The sequence below is a fragment of the Cryptomeria japonica genome, chromosome 11, assembly GCF_030272615.1.
Source record: "Cryptomeria japonica chromosome 11, Sugi_1.0, whole genome shotgun sequence".
NCBI classification, from domain to species: domain Eukaryota; kingdom Viridiplantae; phylum Streptophyta; class Pinopsida; order Cupressales; family Cupressaceae; genus Cryptomeria; species Cryptomeria japonica.
The window spans coordinates 702,563,796-702,582,796 of NC_081415.1; positions in this window are offsets into that span (position 1 = coordinate 702,563,796).

The window sequence follows — 19,001 nt, forward strand, 5'->3', positions numbered from 1 at the left end:
TCATCTTCTACTTCTATCAACTCTCATTCCCCTCATAAGGAAATCTTGGCGATGAACAAATCTCTTTATGACTCCCCTCAAATTTCTAAATCCACTTATGAATCTTTATTTCCTATTCATCATAAAGTCCTTTCCTCCAGGGATAAGGCTCTAATAAATTACACTCATCCCTCTTCTAAGATTTCTTGTGACTTTTCTTCTTCAATTTTTATCATTTTATACATGTTTTTGATCTCACTTATAGTTGAGCATTCAGCATGTCATATTCAAATACCTCATTCAATCTATCATGTCTTTAAATAACATTAATGGCTATTATGTTGCTCATCATTATGTGACAATTGGTAGCTCATTTACTGGGGGCTCATTGTCATTCATGATGGTACAATTTCAAGTGCAATCATATTTTTGAAGCAACATAATAGCCTAATTTTCTATGTTATCTCTTGTTCCTATGGGGACAAGAGTGATTTCATACATCTCTTCTTTTTATGGTTAAAATTTCCCTTTGGGGTAATAGTGTGGAAATATTGATCATCTTTTCTTTAGAATTCTCTTTTCCTAGATATGGGAGAAGATGTGTATTCTCTTTCTTACCCTACCCACTTCTTGTGAGGAGCATTTTACATACACTAATGTCTTGCTTGCATGAACTCATGTGAGTATGTAGTATATTTTGCTTATGTCTAAATCTCTCCCTAGAAGATTGTGTAAGTCCTTCTCATTGTCCTTATCCTTGGGAGGCAATGATCTTTCCTTATTTTTATCTAAGGATCCACTTTTCCCTATTTCGTGGATGGTGTGAACTTTATTATTTGATATTATTCCTTGTATGCATTTGTTGTTGTTTGTTCAAGGATTCTCTCTTACAAGAGGTGTAAGTCCTTGACTACAACCTCTTTTGTACTTGGTAAAATACATCCATAATGAATTCACTCTCCCAATTAGGTTAAAAAGAGTGTCATCCTTCATTAAGAATCACTTTCACCTCGTAAAAGAAGGAAGTATTGCATTCTTATTCTCTTCTTAGACAATTCCTCTCGGGGATAGGTGTCTTTTGTACAAAGATCTCTTCTCCTCTAAGGATCTCCTTTACACATACTACAAGATATCCCTTTTCAACTATCTTATCCTTGCTTAAAGAGTGCAAAACTCTCTTGCTTGGATCTATGACATTGTTGCATTTTTGGGGTATCTTCTTTTGTGATGAAGGCAGGTATCCTTGTTCTACTTTGCTTATGACATAAACATTACACTTTTTGAGCAATGGGTCATTCTCAGAACCAGAGCACAGACTCTTAGAGCGAGATGTCTCCATTTTTCTTTTATGCAAGGTGATTATTCTCGGAACCAGAGCACAGACTCTTAGAGCGAGATGTCATGCTTTTGTACTATACATATACAGGCTGTAGCATACTTGGGCATAGACTCCTATGAGGTGCTTCTAACCTCCCGTACACACACATGCACGAGGTTGAGTGGAACTAGCAGCATAAGGCTAGACTTTCTCACTCTCCTCCCTTACATGGATCACCTAGACAGACTCTAGGGGCTAGTTTTCCATGTCCTTTTCCCATGGATCACCTAGACAAGATCTAGGGGTGAGAAGTCCATGTTTTCTCTCTCACTATTCTTCTCATGGATCACCAATGTGTGTATTCATGCTTTTTTCCTTTCTTTTCTCCTCCTTGCATTTTGTTTCCATTTACATCCTTCATCTTGTGTTAGAGAACTCTCAAATCCTCACACTCTTTGTTGTGTTGGTACATCCTTCATCTTGTGTTAGAGAACTCTCAAATCCTCACACTCTTTGTTGTGTTGGAATTGAGATTTAGTCCTCTTTCTTACCAAATGATTCTCCATTAGTTTTTGATCTCATATCAAATCTTCTTGTGAGCATTTGTCATCAATATTCTTTAACAATTCGAAGTGGTAAACATGATACCCTGTTTCAACTCACTAAAATTAGCAAGCCAAAATAGGGGGGGCATATAGCTACCCTCGAATTTTCATCACCTTCCTTAGTAAGCATTAGGTGATTTTGTGATCTAATGTGTGTTTTGTAGGGTGCGGTTCCTAACAATGTACTGCAGATACCGCTAGGGGCTTCGTTCGACAGACTTATGGATATATCCTTTTTCAAATAATGTTTACTTTTCTATACTTTAGGTTGCATATGCACGTAGTGTTCATATGACCGCTAAAGTGGGGGCTAAATGTAGCGTCGTAAATTGTATGCACTTGCTAGGGTGGTACAATTTCACACCTAGTTTAGCACCCGCCTTGACGCATTTTGCATTTTGCATTGCATTTCCCCTTTAGCACTTAATTAATTAAATTAATTAGGTCTAGGGTTCTATTTTATCATCTCCCATATCATAAATTTGGGCCCTTTTCATTAAAGCGTGCCCCTTTCATTTTATTCCTCTAATACATCATTTAATCAAAAACCCTAATTAGGTCCTATTTTGAACTTGGGGGCTTGATTTCGGGGGACAAAACATCTCGAAATCAGCTGTAACTTTGGGATTCACTCTAAAATCATCATATCCGACGGCCCTGAAAATTTGGTGAAAAGTTGTCAGGACCATGGCGCCCGGCGTGCACATGGTCCCGGACATTTTTCTCAAAATTTTAGGAGCGCGATCCAATCATAAAATAAAGCTTAACCCCAAGAAATTGGTGGGAGATTCAATCTCTAGGTCGGCCAAAAGATGAAATTACGACCTAGGGTTTCATATATAAGAGCTCTCTTTCTTCATTTGAAAGGATCCGGGGATTTTTGGTTTCAAGGACCTTCTATGTAGCGAAAGAGCAGATCTTTGAAGACTTCAACAACATTCAACATCCCTCTATCAAGCATTTATCAATTCCATTCATCCATTTAGGGCTTGGAAGACATTGAAGAGCAATAGGGGATTACCGACTGAAGATTAGCTTGTACCCCTCCCTTGGGGTTGGGTATGATTTCATGTTGTTTTCATGTCTTTGCATAAGCCTCATTATATCACTTGTATTCATGCTTTAGATCTCTTTACATCTTGATTTGGAGCATTCACATTATCATTTACAAGCAATTAGGGTTTACTTTCTAGGTTGCTCTAGTTTGCTTACTTGCATTTTAGGATCTTGCACACACACAAGGTCTGCACACACACTACTTTTACAATACAACTTGGTTATTAGTGGAGGTGGAAATCACCAAAGTGGGGGTTTGACTAAGGCAAAACCCTATATAGCCGCCCACCACACCTTTTCAGATATAAGTGCAGGTTTCAGAATTCGGACGACGCCGCAAGTTGCTGATCCGACGGAAGTGGACTGAGACAGAAAAACACACCAAATTGCATAACAAAAGACCAGGACAGGGGCGTGGGGTGCCCTAGTCCTGCCAGGACAGGGGCACTGGGCGCCCTGGTCCCTAGGACAGGGGTGCTGGGCGCTCTGGTCCTTCTGTCAGATAGCAAGTTTTCAGCACTTTCTGATAGCTTTCTAGGTTGCAAAACAGTAGTTTCAGGTGCAGAATCAGGACAGTGGTGCCCGCACCCCCGTCCCAAACATTTGCACTCAATTTTAACACCAAGTACGCATTTACATTCTTGTCTTGTCCTTGTGTTTACAGCTTTCCATTATTTAAGTTCAATTCTGCAAATCTTGTTATTAGTTCATACTTGCACTTTGGGGTTTGGGATTGAACTTGCATCATTTTATGTTTCAATTACAACAAAGGAATAGAAATCCTAATAGGTAGCCCATGGCTCTCTCTTCCACAAAAAGAAGTAGCCAATTGTGTGATACCTCTAGGCTCTTTCGTATTCCACAAATGTGTGATTGAAAGTGAGATTAGGGCATGTTTGCTTAGTGTCACTTTTTCCCCCACATAGTTGTTATACCTCCTTCTTATTGCTAGTGAACAAGAACAAGGAGTTAATTTGATGTTTGAGTTTGAAGTTGCCAAGATCAAACAATGATCTTTGAGGCAAGAATGTAATACCAATTTGCTGTCATAGTCAACTAGAACTAAGTTTTACATTTCCTTTTGAAGTTATATATGTAATCTTCTCCCTCTAAATGACAGGTATGAAGGACAATAAGCTATCAAAGACTGAGCCTTGTTAAGGGGCACTAAATAGACTTTTTGTAAGGAGTTTTAACAGTGAAAGTGCAGGTCACAGTGAACAAAAAATAGTGAAAGACAAAAGTGCAACAATAGTTAGCTTTGACAATGAAATAATCCATTTTTGTAATTGCCTAATGCTTGTATGTAGGGATAACATGATTCTCCTTATTTCTAAATGGTAGACATACTTACATGTTGAATGTAATTGGTTTTTTTTGCAAGTGATGTTTTTGAAAGAGGCAATATTGGAAAAGTTGTAAAATGTTGCATTCTCCTCATAAGCAACTTTTGTTAAAAAACTTGTTCTTCAAAATTTGAAGTGTAAATCTTCTTATTTGTGGCATAATTAGTCATTAGTATGATGGCACTAAGGTCTCTTGTCCATATTGGAGGTTTATAGTCTGAATCTTGGTTTTTCACCATCAACCCTTCAAAACCCTCCTTTTTCACCTATTTTTGGGACAGTCATGGAGAAGGCCTGAGAGACCCTAAGACTTTGTGAATCTTCAAGTATTCCCAAAAGTGTATTAAAAAATGTGAATCTTTTGTTCTGGAAGTCCATCGTTTGAATAGGGTGAGCACAAAACGCCTAATGGAGGGCTAATTGCCTAGGAGCCCATTTTAGGCCTAAAACCAAGTTTTTGACAAATTGGGTATGCCAATGAAGGTAGCAAAGCATGAAATCCAACAAAACAAGTTGAAACATGTCAACCTAACATGGGTCCAACCTATTTAGTTAGTTTGGCTTCATAACTTGGTTTTGGAGCCCTTGGAAGGATGTCATCAACTAGGGAGTTGGAGCCTTTCAGTAGCCAAGGAGAGCTTGACATAGGGAGGTGGAGTAAGGTGAGTTGTTAGACTGCCTTTGAGCTATTTGCACTTTAACTTTGGTGTTTACACCTTGAAAACAGAAAGGAACTATTACCTAGCAAACATACTAGCCACTTAACAACCACCCAACACTATCCTCCCTATCATAGTGGTATCAGAGCACAGCTACACTTGGGAAGAAGTAGCAATTTGGAAACCATGGTGACAAATGCAGAACTAGAAAAGAAAGTGGAAGAGCAGGAAGAATAAAATAGGTTACTTAGAGTGAAACTAGACCTTTTAGAGTAGAAGTGGGTGAAGTAGAAGTGAAGGCAGATGAAGCCAGCAATAAGATAGAGGGAACAAAAGTTTAGAAATTTCATTGAGTTAGGCCTAAGAATTTCTCGGCACTGCCTCACTCTTTTTCTTATTGCTGTTTGAGAGGACACTAGTATCCTAGAGCTTTAAAGTTTTTTTTAAAGAAAACTAAAATTTAAAAAGGGTATTACTCCTCTTTCCAAAAAGAGAGATAAATATTTGTTAAATCTATGTCTTTCGGTTTCATTATTATTGGTTGTATGGTTGACTTCATGCTATTAATATTGCAGATTTTTGCAACAATTCCTATGTTTGGGATTTGTCCTCTTAAATATATAGTATATCATAAAAGTAATATTTACTACCGTTAGTTTAGTGTTTGGAGAATTACTTAGTTTGAGTTTATTGAGATTTTAAACTAGGAAATCTTATGTCTATCATCAATTAAAATGTTTTCTAATTGTGATTTCAATAGTCTAGCACTTTGTTAGAAACAACATAAGTATGGCTTAAGCATCACACAATGTCTCTAGTGTCATAATCAATATATATATATTATTTTCATTATGAAACTAGCATATTTATGATATTTCTTATTTAGTTCTAGGTATACTTTACTAGGAACATCTTAATACAATAGTATATTGAACAGTGACACACTCTTGTGTTGGGTTCCACTCATGGACAATATCTTATCCATATTTGGTTCATCCCTATTAATTTTGATTATCATGATTTCATAATTATTGTACCTCCATCCATTATTAGTTCTACATATCGATCCTTAAACATGGGATTATAACTTTATGCTTGTAATGTGCCTAATATTACTTAAGGCGTGAGTGGATATATAAAATAAAAAATGAACTATTGTGTAATGTAAATGTGACATCAACATGCGATATTGTACACCTACACACTGTATATGTTGTAGCATAATATGATAAAATTCAAATCATGCAATACCAATGCACTAAGCATGAAAACAAAATTTAAATCCTTAATGTTGTCATGTGCCGAAACCATGACAACAAGCATGCAAGAGGATAAAATTACTTGTAGGAATCATGCTTAGATACTATACAATCATCGTGTTCTCTCTTAAACCAATATATAAAAAACCTCCAAAAGGATATCGAAATGGCATCCAAACATTGAGATTGTTTTCACACAAGTTTAGATATTCAGGAGATCCTTGTGATCTTACCCATTCACATATTCAATTAGATATTTTTGCATTAAGGTGTAACTTTCAACAAAAAGTAGCAAATAAATTTCAATAATACATGATGTATTTTTATCAAAGGATATCAAAGAGAGAGAGAGAGAGAGAGAGAGAGAGAGAGAGAGAGAGAGAGAGAGAGAGAGAGAGAGAGAGAGAGAGAGAGAGAGAGAGAGAGAGAGAGAGAGAGAGAGAGAGAGAGAGAGAGATTGATTGATTGATTGATTGATTGCACGTTATTGGTAAAGAAAAATCAAAGATAAACTTTCAATAAGCTTTCTTGGAAGCTCAATGGTTAAATTTATATCTAAAATATGTTTCTCACATAGAAAGGTAATATAATAATTGAAAATACATAGTAAAGTGAGAAACACATTGTTAAGTTTGAGAAACAATTTGAATGTGTTTTTTTTTTTATAACCTACTGAGTGAAAGAGACAAGACTAAGTCAAAATTGAGTCCCAAAATGTGCTAGGGGAATGATCACAAAATAAAGCATAAAAAATAACATGAAATTTTGAAGGTATGCAATTTATAATGTTATATTTTATCCCCACTTTAGTGTGTTCATGAAAATAGGTGATAAGCTATGCAAAAGTATACAAAGAAAATAAATAAAAGTAAATATAATAATTTAAATTATTCTAAAAAATCTCAATAGTTTTCAATTGAGAAATTCATTCTTCTATCTAGGAATTTGTAAAACAAATGTGCTATGCAAAAAACTTTCACTAGAAGAAGTGAAAAATAAAAGTTAGAAAACATATAAAGATACAAAATAAATATGCCTGAAAGAAATAAACATACTAGAGAAATGTGATAGGAATACATAAATGTATATTATTAATGTTATAAATGAAAAATATCCCATATAAAAATGAATAAGGATATAGTATAAAAACAAAACAAAACATTAGGTGAAAATGAAAGAGACCTCCATATGATTTTTTTCCTAATACTTTGCATCATACCCAAATATAATGAAAAAAAAAGACATGAAAATTAGAGGAGATTTCATACAAAATGAAAAATTGAGCAAGTTAATTGATTCATTTAAATACAATAAACTATTGCATATAAAGAGAAAATGAAGCAATCAATATGAAAGAGACTGGATATTACTTAAGTTCTAAATTTTTCTATTAATAGCTGCCATGAGAATAAAAATGAAGATAAATTAATGTTGTTAAGTAGAACAACATGAATAAACATATATAGATCTATAGTGGACGTGGAAGCATTGGATAAAAAGATAAAAGAAATACTGGGACCTTGCAAGAGAACCAGAGCTAATTGAAAGAAGAAAACTACAAATTAGGATATTTGGGAGCTAAAGAAGATTGCATTAAATATGACTCATCTAGAAACTAAGGCCGTTGAGGCTCTTAAAAACTTGTACTAGTTTCTTCCTTTTTGTTGTCTCTTTCCTTTTTTTGGCTTAGTGCTGATATTTTGCTTTGTTTGGGCTATGGTGGAATTGGCATGTCTCAATGCAGCTTTTTTATGTAGTTCTTTGTTAAAGGGTTTTAGGTCCCTTCAAAACCTTTTTGTTCCATAATAAAAAAACATGAATAAAGGTACATATTACATAATTTGTAGGATTCACGACAAGAATTTGTGAAATGAATTACTTAAACTACTAAACTTTAATATTGGTGGACACAACTAGGATTGGAGGGTCTTATCAATCTACGCAATCTTGTGGCCTTAACATGTCAATCAATGTATAATATAAAAATAAATACTAAACACTTATTTATTGAAACTCTCATTTGTATATTCATACAACACAATACCTAAAGAAGAATTATAGACATTGAAGATTTCAACAAGAAACAAAATTTTAAAAAATTGCAATTTCTAGGCATTTCATGCCTACAAGTCTTAAAATCCTCATCTCTTCACACTTTCATAGCTTCACTCAACTTTTGAAATATGATTTTTTGCTTCATTATACATCTCTCATTGTTGATGTAACACCCCACCAAGGAACCCTAGAGGATAAGAGCTAAATACACATGAAATGCATGGAATTTATTTTTTTAAAGTAATAAAGTGTCATCATGCACAACATATACAAGTATAATGCTCAAACCTCAAGATAAGATCAAACTATTGATAACCGACAATGCACATGCGAGAGACTAAACACACCTATAAATTGATAGTGACCCTTTCATCACTTATAATATGTAGATTTCTAGACACAAACTCTAGAAACTTTAAATAATGTTTAATTATGTGTAGACATACTCTCCTTTCAAATTGTAGGACATCTCTTTACACTAAAATAATGCAGATCAAAACAGATTACCAAATCAATCTCACTGTCTTGGTAACATTCCTCAAACACTCTATAATGGAATTATTGATTAATTTCACTAACAGGAATAGATGAAACATGATATTATAGATATATCCCAACTAATTTCACTATTATAGTAATCTACTAAATTGTTGCAACTCAAAATGCTCTGCTATGATATGATAGTAATATAATTTCTTTAACCTTCCAAATGCCAAAAAAAATAAGAAACATATTTAATTCTCATTTGACATCAAACACAATGTTCCTTTGATATCTTTGACAATGTATCTCCAACAATCTCCTCATTTGTCAATGGAAAATGATAAAATGTTGTTGGCACATCAACACAAATTGAATGAATCTAATATTTCAAGATCCAGAACCCCTCTTATCTTAAACAATTGAAATAACTTGAATTCCACTCACTTTCATTCAATCTAAGAGAAATGTTAGAATTTTGAGTCCATTTATTCCCCTTTGACAATATTTGAAAATTCCAACTATCTTCCGGATACACTCCCCTTGAGTCTATGAACAAAAATTTCTTTTCATATCTATCTTTCCACATTAAGATATTTTGATACATTCAATAATTCCACCAATTCTTCTTGCAATAGGGAGTTAAAAATCCCCCTAAACATGTACTTCCTCTTATTGAAGAGGAGGGAGAAACTAATTTCAACTTCTGTTGCAGATATTCAAAAGTATCATAAGGAAGGTGTTATGTGAAGATATCAAGAATTTGTTCCTTAGTCTCAACATACCCCAATTTCAAATCCTTGTCCACGACCTTCTCTCTTAAAAAAAGATACTTAGTTGTAATGTTCTTTGCCTTTTTAATGCATTACCAAATTATTTGAAATGTTGATCTAGCACAAGTATATTATTACAAAGAATTGAAATACGCTCATAAAAAATCTACCTTTATCTCTTTCAAATTATGTTTCATCCATAGTACCTAAGGGCAATAGGAAACTACTGCATTGTATTCTACTTTTATAGTAGAGAGGGACACAAAATTCTACTTCTTACTCAACCATGACAATAGATTGTCACCAAGCAGGAATGCTCCTCCACATGTTCTCTTCTAATCATCAATATATTTGGCCCAATATACATCAATGTATGTAGTCAAAATAAACTTCTCACTCTTAGGATAGCATAAATTAAAACCCATTATGCCTTTCAAGTACTAGAAAATCCACCTCATACCCTTGATGTGAGGTTTCTTAGGTGCTAGCTAAAACCTAGCAACCATTCAAACCATCTACATGATCTTTAGTCGGGATGAAGTTACATACAATAGAGCAAGAATCATTGATCTATACAATGTCTAATTTTTTAGATTAGAATCATCATTCTTACTCAATTGACATCCAATAACCATAGTTGTAATCACTAGTTTTCACTCCTCCATCTTGAACTTTCTTAGCATATCCTTTATGTACTTGGTTTGAGAGATAAATATACATTTTTCTAATTGAGAAATATATAAACTAAGAAAAAATGAAAGTTCACCAAGGATTGACATCTCAAACTCCTTTTGCATTACATCCCATAACTCCTTAAACATTGTATCACTACTTACTCCAAATATAATATTATCAGCATAAACAACAACAATAACAACAACAATGAAAAACTCATCACCATCTGATTTTATGTAAAGATTACTATCTACCCGAATTCTCCTAAATCTTGGTACAACAAATATCTATCCAATCTACAATACCAATCTCTTAGAGCCCACCTAAGTCCATATAAATCCTTATTCAATCAACACACAAAATCTAGTATGTTTGAGCATTTAAATATTTCTTATTGTTCAATGTAAATTACTTCATGTAGCTCTCTATTAGAAATATAAATTTTACATCCATTTGATAAACATTGAAATTCTTAAATGCTAACAATGCCAAACATTTTGATAGCCTTTAATATAACTACCAAAATAAATGTCTCCTCAAAATCCTTAGCTTCAACATGAGTATAACCTTTACTTACTAATCTAGCCTTATTTTGGATCACCCTTCCTTCTTCAATCAACTTATTTCTAAAGACCCACTTCGTGCCTATAATGTTTTCTCTTTAGTTCTTGGAACTATATCTCATCACTTATTTTAAGTAATCTTCATGTGAACATTTAAATCTTAGTATTGATTTATAGAAATGAAGTTGTATACCCTCACAAATGATCATGTTAGATTTAGTATGCTCACTAACCTTATAATCTATTTATCATTCGAAAATATCATTTTGTTAGTCTATTTATTTTATTTACTTACACTCAGGCTTACTTATGCCTCCTTAGTTGTCCATATCTACTTGACACTTGTTCCTACAAGTTGTCAAGATCATTTAGGAGTTGATTAGAGAGGTGTCGTCTTAGTTTCAACACCTCATGCTAGTTTAGTGGGAGGCAATTCACCACCACTCATTGAGTGTGGGGTTCAACTTCTGATTCGACCCAATCAATCTAGCTATATGTGTAGATGTATAAAAATGACCATATTCCTAAATGAATATTTTATGTTCATTTCTCTATTTAATTAAATCCAATTTAATTAAATTACCTACATTCCTCTATTTAATTAAGTAAATTGCTCAATTAAATTCACTATACCATTTAATGAATAAATCATTTTATTCAATTAAATCCTTTCTATCCACTTTTAATTAAATTCCAATTTAATTAAATAGTTATCCTAAATTGAATAAATCTAATTTATTTAATTTCCTCAAATTGCAACCAAATTGAATTAAATTAACTTTATTTCAATTAAATCCTATTATCCCTCCATCCACTTGCATTTTCCTACATCTCCCACTTGCTTCCTAAACCTATTCCTAATTTCTTCTAGACCCTTCTAATCACTTCTAAATTAACCTAACCCATCTTCTAAACATTGTCACATCCCTAAACAAAGGGAAGTCACTTCTCAAACCCTTAAAGTCTTTGATAACCATTAAAGACTTCAAGTCTTCAACCACTTAATTTTCCAAAGTCTCCCAAACCATTAATGGTTAATTCAACCCTCTTACATGGTTAGAGACTTTTTGCCTAACTTAATCTTCATCCAACCCAAGGGTCTCATCAAGCCTTTAACGCTTTGACCATGATTATCTCTTAATCATTTACACAAGAGTTTATCCTTGGATTAACTCTTAATCCAATGGGCAATCTTAACTTAGGCTTGACCCTTACCCTCTAGATAACCATAAGGTCTTCTTAGGCATTTAATGCCTCCAACCCCTTCTCTCAACCCAACCCTATGTTGACAATTGTCACCATTTCATTGGTGCCAATTGCAAACATGGATTCCCAACTTTCAAACTCAACCCTTGATTAACTCTTTCAATCCTCACAATTCATTGCCCTATTTTTTCTATAAATAGAGCTCTCATCCCTCCATTTTAATCATCCAAGTTTGTAGTATCATACTTGTGCTCAAATACATTCAAACTTTCATACCATTTTTATGCTCATCATTTTAGCCTCTCTTTAACTAGGAATTAGTCTAAATATGTATGTTTAGAATACTTTCTTTATCATTTAGGTCAATCATAGACTAATATATCATGTTAGGATAGTATTCATACTAACCTTGTCATCTTGTAGTTAGTTTATTGCATTTCTAGAATCATGCATAGCCTAGGATGCATCTCATATTAAAACATTGGTTTGAGGGACCGTGTAAGATAGAGAACCATGGGACCAACCTTGGGAAGCTGAGTGATACTTCATTACTCTATAGCTTGCACCAAGAAGTCCTATGAGTGTGTGAGCAAGGCTCTCTAGAGCTCCATTTTTCACATATTGAGTTCTATCGACCCACTTTTCCCACATACATTTCTAGCACCCATCGTGGGGCCCTACCCCATATGTCTAATCGATTTTGAAATATATCTACTTTTGCAAGTATGCAAAAAAAATGAATTAGCGCGTTATGTTAACTGTTTCGCACATCTAGTTAATAGCCTAGCACATTCAGTTCACTGTTCAGCGCATGGAGTCCATCATCTAGCACGTAAAGTCCATTTATCAGCACATAAGATTACTAATTTTTCCTGTAGGTCTCGATGCGGGAGAAAAATAGAGCAGCACTTTTGGCACATAGAGTAGCGCATCCCAAAAATAGTGTAGTGCGTTGAAGACTTCTTTTAGTGCATTATGACTATTATGTAGCATGTACAGTTTGTTCTGTAGCGCATCACAGACAGAAAAGAGAAAACTAATTTGTAACATAAACTAAAATTTAGACTTGTGGAAGTCCATGGAATTTTCTTTTTTGCTAATAAATTGACTGGTTCTCTGCAAGTTACTGACAGTTGACTGCAAGTTTTGAATCCATTCTATTTAGGCTAGAATTAAAGTAGTTTAAATTTTTACTAACTTTTCTAAGTTAGGCAAAGTTCAAATTTCTTTCTTTCCTTGTTTAAATAAAATTGAACTCACTTTTATTTTGGGCAAGTAAAACGAACAACAAATCAAAATCTTTTCTTGCTTTTCTAGGAGAAAATTTCTCACTTTGGGCTCCAAAAGAACAACACAAAATTTCCTTTTTTTTTGCAATAGGCTTAAAAAGAACCTCACCATCCTTTGGTGCATAAAAGGATTCACTTTTGAAATTTTGCAAAGGAAAGAACCTCACCAAAAAAAAAAAAAAAGGCTTTGTTGCAATTAAAGAGGGAAGTTATTCCCCTTTGGTTTACCGATTTTTATTTGTTGACCAAATCAAACCTTTTGCTTTGTTGACGCGATTATTTCCTTAGATTAAATAATCATTTCTTTGAGGAAGTAAAATTAACACCATGTTTTTCTTGGAGCAACATCTCCCAGTAGAGGTTAGAAAATCACTGAATTGAAGGTTTAAAAAGAATTTGTGATTGCCTTGAATCAAAAAAGGAAGGTATATGCTCTCCCCTTAAATGGGTGATCCAAAAAACCAGACCTCTCTTAAAAAGCTTTCTTTCCTTCAAAAGCATTTTACATCCTTTAGTAGGCCTGCCTTCCCGAGGAGTTGAAATCAACTCTTAAAGCCATTTATGGTCGGTGTGAAGGGAACGACCTAAGTGGGAAATGACTTTAATGCCAAGTATTCCAACCCACTATAATCAAAAGTGGAAAGTGACAAAAGTCCTTTTCAACGGTTGCGCACAGTGATTAGCCTTCCCCTAGTATCCTCGAGATACGTAAAGCCTTTGTTCTAAAGGTTGGGAAGCCTCTTGAGGAAGTTTATCACTGACAACCAAACAAGAAGCCTGATTACAAGCCATAGAAATAAAAACTTTGAACCGAGTCAGTAACCAAACATTTATAACATCATAGTGCAAGGGTGGGGAAGAATCCACCCCCAAGATTACTCACCATATATCTCCCAAGATAACTACTCAACTGTGAAGCAATTCACTTTGATAACTACTCAGCTGTGAAGCAATTCACTTTGAGTTAATTTCTGGCAAAAGGCAAAAAAATGGGCGCCCTCTAGGGGGTGACATAGCTGTTTGAGCTGACGGAGTATCAAGACTAGTGGGCTATAATGTTATTTATGACCTTTAAATAAAGAGTCTTTCTGAAGTGTATTATTCATATCCAAACTTGTTAAAACATTGGGGATTTGAACACATCCTCGTAGAACATACACTTTTTGTTAGATTAGGTAAAATGGTTTTACTTTTTGTGTCATGCTTGCATTTACTACTTCAGAAAATCATCCATCAAACCTGAAAAATTCCCAACAAAAATCCAAAATTTACAAAAACCAACCAAAGGAAAAATCAGGGTAGTTTAGCACGTAAGAGAAACTTCTTAGCGCATGAGGTACTTTTGTTAGCACATCCAACCATCAAGTTAGCGCGTCTGTTCCAAACAGTAGCATTTTATCCCAAAATCAAACCAGTGTTAAAACATTTAGAGCATCAGAGAAAAATTCTAGCACATGGAAGCATCAGCTTAGCGCGTAGCAGAAAAATATTAGCGCATCAGGTTCAAAAGTTAGCGCGTCATAGGCCCAGGCTAGCGCATGACTTTTTAAACAGGTAGAAAACAATTTTTTTGAACAGTCAAATCTTTAGCGCATGTCTGGGGGCAGCCTAGCACGTGTGGTCATTCTTTTAGCACGTGGAGTAATTTTGGTAGCGCATTTCATCCCTGTTTTAGCGTGTGATCAAAAACATATAGACAGAGGGCAAAACAGTGAGGAATTTTAAAATTTTTGAAAACATTTTCAAAAGCCTCTCCTTATCAACAACATTTTTTATCAAAGCGGAGTAGCAAAAACAAACCATTAAAACTATTTCTTGAGCTAAATTTGTGTCAAAACAAACATTGTAAAAATCCTAAAATAATCGCACGATAAAACATATCTATCTTATCATAATCTGGAAACTTCATCATCAGTATCAATAGAATCCTTTACCATCTCACGGATTTCATCTCAAAAACACTTGTTTGAAAATTTCAAGTTGTCAAATCAAGTCTCCATATCGGGAGGCTTTTATCCATATCATTTGACATGCTTTGTCGTGAAGGGGTATCTAAACCTTCACTTTGATAGAGTAAGACTTGAAATTTTCCAAACAAGATCAACTGAATCCAAACAAATCAAAAGAAACCATTGATCACTCATGCATGACTAATTCCCATATTCTGAGAAGAAAGAATCTTTATTGTAACATCACGTTGAAGAAACAACAACCTAGTTTTTCCAAATTCATCAAGAGAAATAAGTTTTTATACATTAATCGTCAACTCTTCAAATCTCATCGAGTATTTCTTCATGACGTCAAACATTATATCCAAAACAAATCCAACGAATTCGACAAAGAGCCCTTAAAAACAAGAGCATACTGTCAAAAGTCTGCTTTCAATCAAATCATAAATCGCAGAGGAAAGATCAATCCGACATTCTTGCCTGACGAGTGTATCACTTATAACACATCTCGACCAGAACCACCCACCCCAAAGCAACATATCAACGAGGATTTTGTCCCCTTCATCATTGAAAGTTTCTACTAAAATGCCTGTTACTCGCTCTCAAAGAAACCGACAAAGCGAGACACATGCTGAGTGTAGTATGAATCGAAGGTTGTCAAATCCTTTTGAAGTTCCACACCTAGAAGAGACTGAAATTTCTGAAGCACTTCTTCAGGAATGTCAGGAAAACCCTTCATTCCAAAAGCTTGTAGAAAGGCTTATGGAAAATGACAAAGAAAAATATTTACTTATGCTCACAAGTAAAGGCATTAAACTTCCTGAAGATTTAGACACAAAAATCTTTAGAACTGGATCTCAACAATATGCATATCAAGAACAACAAAGAGAAGAGGAAACTCGTAACCTTGAACAACACATACCTGAGCAACACATTACAGAACAACGTATACCAGAAATGCGTATACCTGAGCTAGAAACTCCAAAGCAAAATATACCATTTAACACACCTTTTCAGCTAAGAACTAATACAAGGGAAGAGTTTCTTCCTCGGCAAAATAATACGCCTTTGGTTGCTCTTACTCAAAAAATGCAAATGTTACAAAGACAAATACAAGACATGCAACAAGGACTAACAGTGCGGTACTCTTTAAACGAAATCTGTCCTTATCCATTTGACAGAAAATTGAACATGGTGCATTTTCCTCCAAACTCAGACGTTCCCAAATTTGATAAATACGATGGGAAAAGTGATCCCTGGGATTATGTTCGAGAATTTTGCATAATGAGTCTTGAGTTTGCTCATGATGACACCTATCTGATGAGGTTATTCCCAAGAAGCCTGGGAGGGCAAACAATGGAATGGTTATCCAAAATTACACCACCTATCAGATCATTTGATGAATTGGTTAACAAATTCATAACCCAATACTCCTATAACATCCAACACACCATAACCATGCTAGATGTCTACGACACCAAACAAAAGAACAACAGAACATTCATGATATTCCTTCAACGCTGGCGACATATGGTATCACGATATCCTCGACATATTCCTGAAAAGGAGAAAATGGAAATCTTCATTGATAATTTGAATGATGAAATGAGTTATAGGCTAAAACTCCAATGTATACCATCTTTCACTAAATTGATTGAAAATGGCATTCAAGTAGAGGAAGCATGTGTCAAAAAGGGAACACTCAAATTCTTCAAGGAAGGAACAAACTCATCAGACTACAATAACCAGAACAACACCAACTTAGACAAGTCTCGATTTTGGACTTGAAACAAAAACGAAGGCAACAATGACTCACATGATCTCAAATCTAAGCAACCAGTGCTTGCATTATCCGGAAATCCTCACACTATGAAAAATCCTAAAAATGCTAATCCAAATGCTAACATATATGCACCAAACACTGATCAAGGACAACTCAACACAAATAACACCAACGATACTCAAAGCAAAAACATGAATCTAGGACCTAACAACAATTCACGCAACAACACGAACAATTTCCAGAAGCATATCTTCACACCACTGGGGCAATCACTAGAATCAGCATTCAAAGAACTTCTGGCAAACAAAATTCTCTCCTTGCCTGCAATCAGCAATTATGAACCCCAAATCAAACCACCTTGGTGGAATGATTCACACTATTATGATTTCCATCATAAAAAGGGTCATCAGATGAACAATTGCATGAGATTGAAACACATTGTGCAAGACATGATTGATCGAGGTGACTTAACAATAGATGGTCTCAAAACAAATGGTGATCATGGAGCTTTTAAAAATCCTCTCCCAAATTAAAACAAAGATGGAGCTTCAACCTTGGACGATACACGTAGAGTTCTTATCAACCATATCTACAACAACACCATAAATCACATATTAACTGAAGATCATCAAGTAAACGTCATCACCAACCGAGATTAGCATGTTCATGAATCTGTCAATGTAACAACCCAAACTCAGAAATATGTCTTAAAACGACATACGTCACCTACAACTACTACACCAAAAATTCAATATGACTTGGTTAGCCAACTACACAAAACTCTAGCTCAGATATCTATACTAGAATTGTTGAAACTATCACGAAGGCACAAAGACATATTGGAACAAGCGCTATTGGAAACCAATGTACCGCAAAATCTAGATACGGACAGATTTCAAGCCATGGTCACCCATATGACTGGACCTCATAACCTCACCTTCTCAGAGCATGACAATGCTTCCTTGAGCCATCCGCATAGCACTCCTCTCCATATTGAAGTCATTGTTTGCAAACACCGAGGAAAAAGAGTCTTAATAGATGGAGGAGCTGAACTTAATATATGTACTTTAAAGCTTATCTGTGCATTAGGCTTCTCAGAAGAGTCTATTGATCCCTGCAAGAAGATTACCATAAAGGCATATGATGATGAGGAAAGGTCCTCTAAAGGAACTGTGATGTTATCTATTCAAGTGGGACCAGTGCAAAAGAATACTATGTGTCAGGTCTTAGACATAGATCTCACCTACAATATTTTGTTAGGGCGAGCTTGGATACATGAAATGCAAGCAGTGCCTTCTACGTATCACCAGTGTGTCAAATTTCCTTATGACGGACAAGAGATCTCCATATCTACTGATCACAATCCATTTCAACATTGCAACGCAATGGGGGCAGCCCAAGATAGTTTGGTTCCTCATAATAGAGAAAAGCAGCGATCTTCAACATTAGATCTACAAACAACAAAGCCCAACTCATTATCTAGAAATTTCAAGTAGAAAATGCAAATCAAAGACCAAGGTATGGGAGAATATTCTTTGGAGTCTTTATGTTTGGCCAAATTACCGACATCACCCAGATCTCATGGATTGCCTACTACATCAATGCATCTAGTAACTCAGCCCATCACCAAATTTGATGGTACCTTCATCCAATTGGGCACTCTAGCACATGAATCAAAAGACAAGGATATTCTTAGCTGGCTATACAAAGATGAGGAAGAAGATAATAGAGCAGCTGCTCTGGACATTGTTCTACCAACACACCTATATGGAAAAGGATACTTAATCATGCAGCAAATGGGATATGACGGTAAAGGACCTATTGGGAAATGCAAAGAAGGAGTCACTGAACCCATAGATCTTCCTTCACAGCCCAGTAGAGATAAAACAAGATTGGGTTGTGAGCTCACATTCCTATTAAGAAAGCACCCCGCATAACTACAAAACCTCAATGGAAAGTAAAGAAGAATCCTGGCAGGAAGCACTCTTTGAATCAGCAAAAACAAT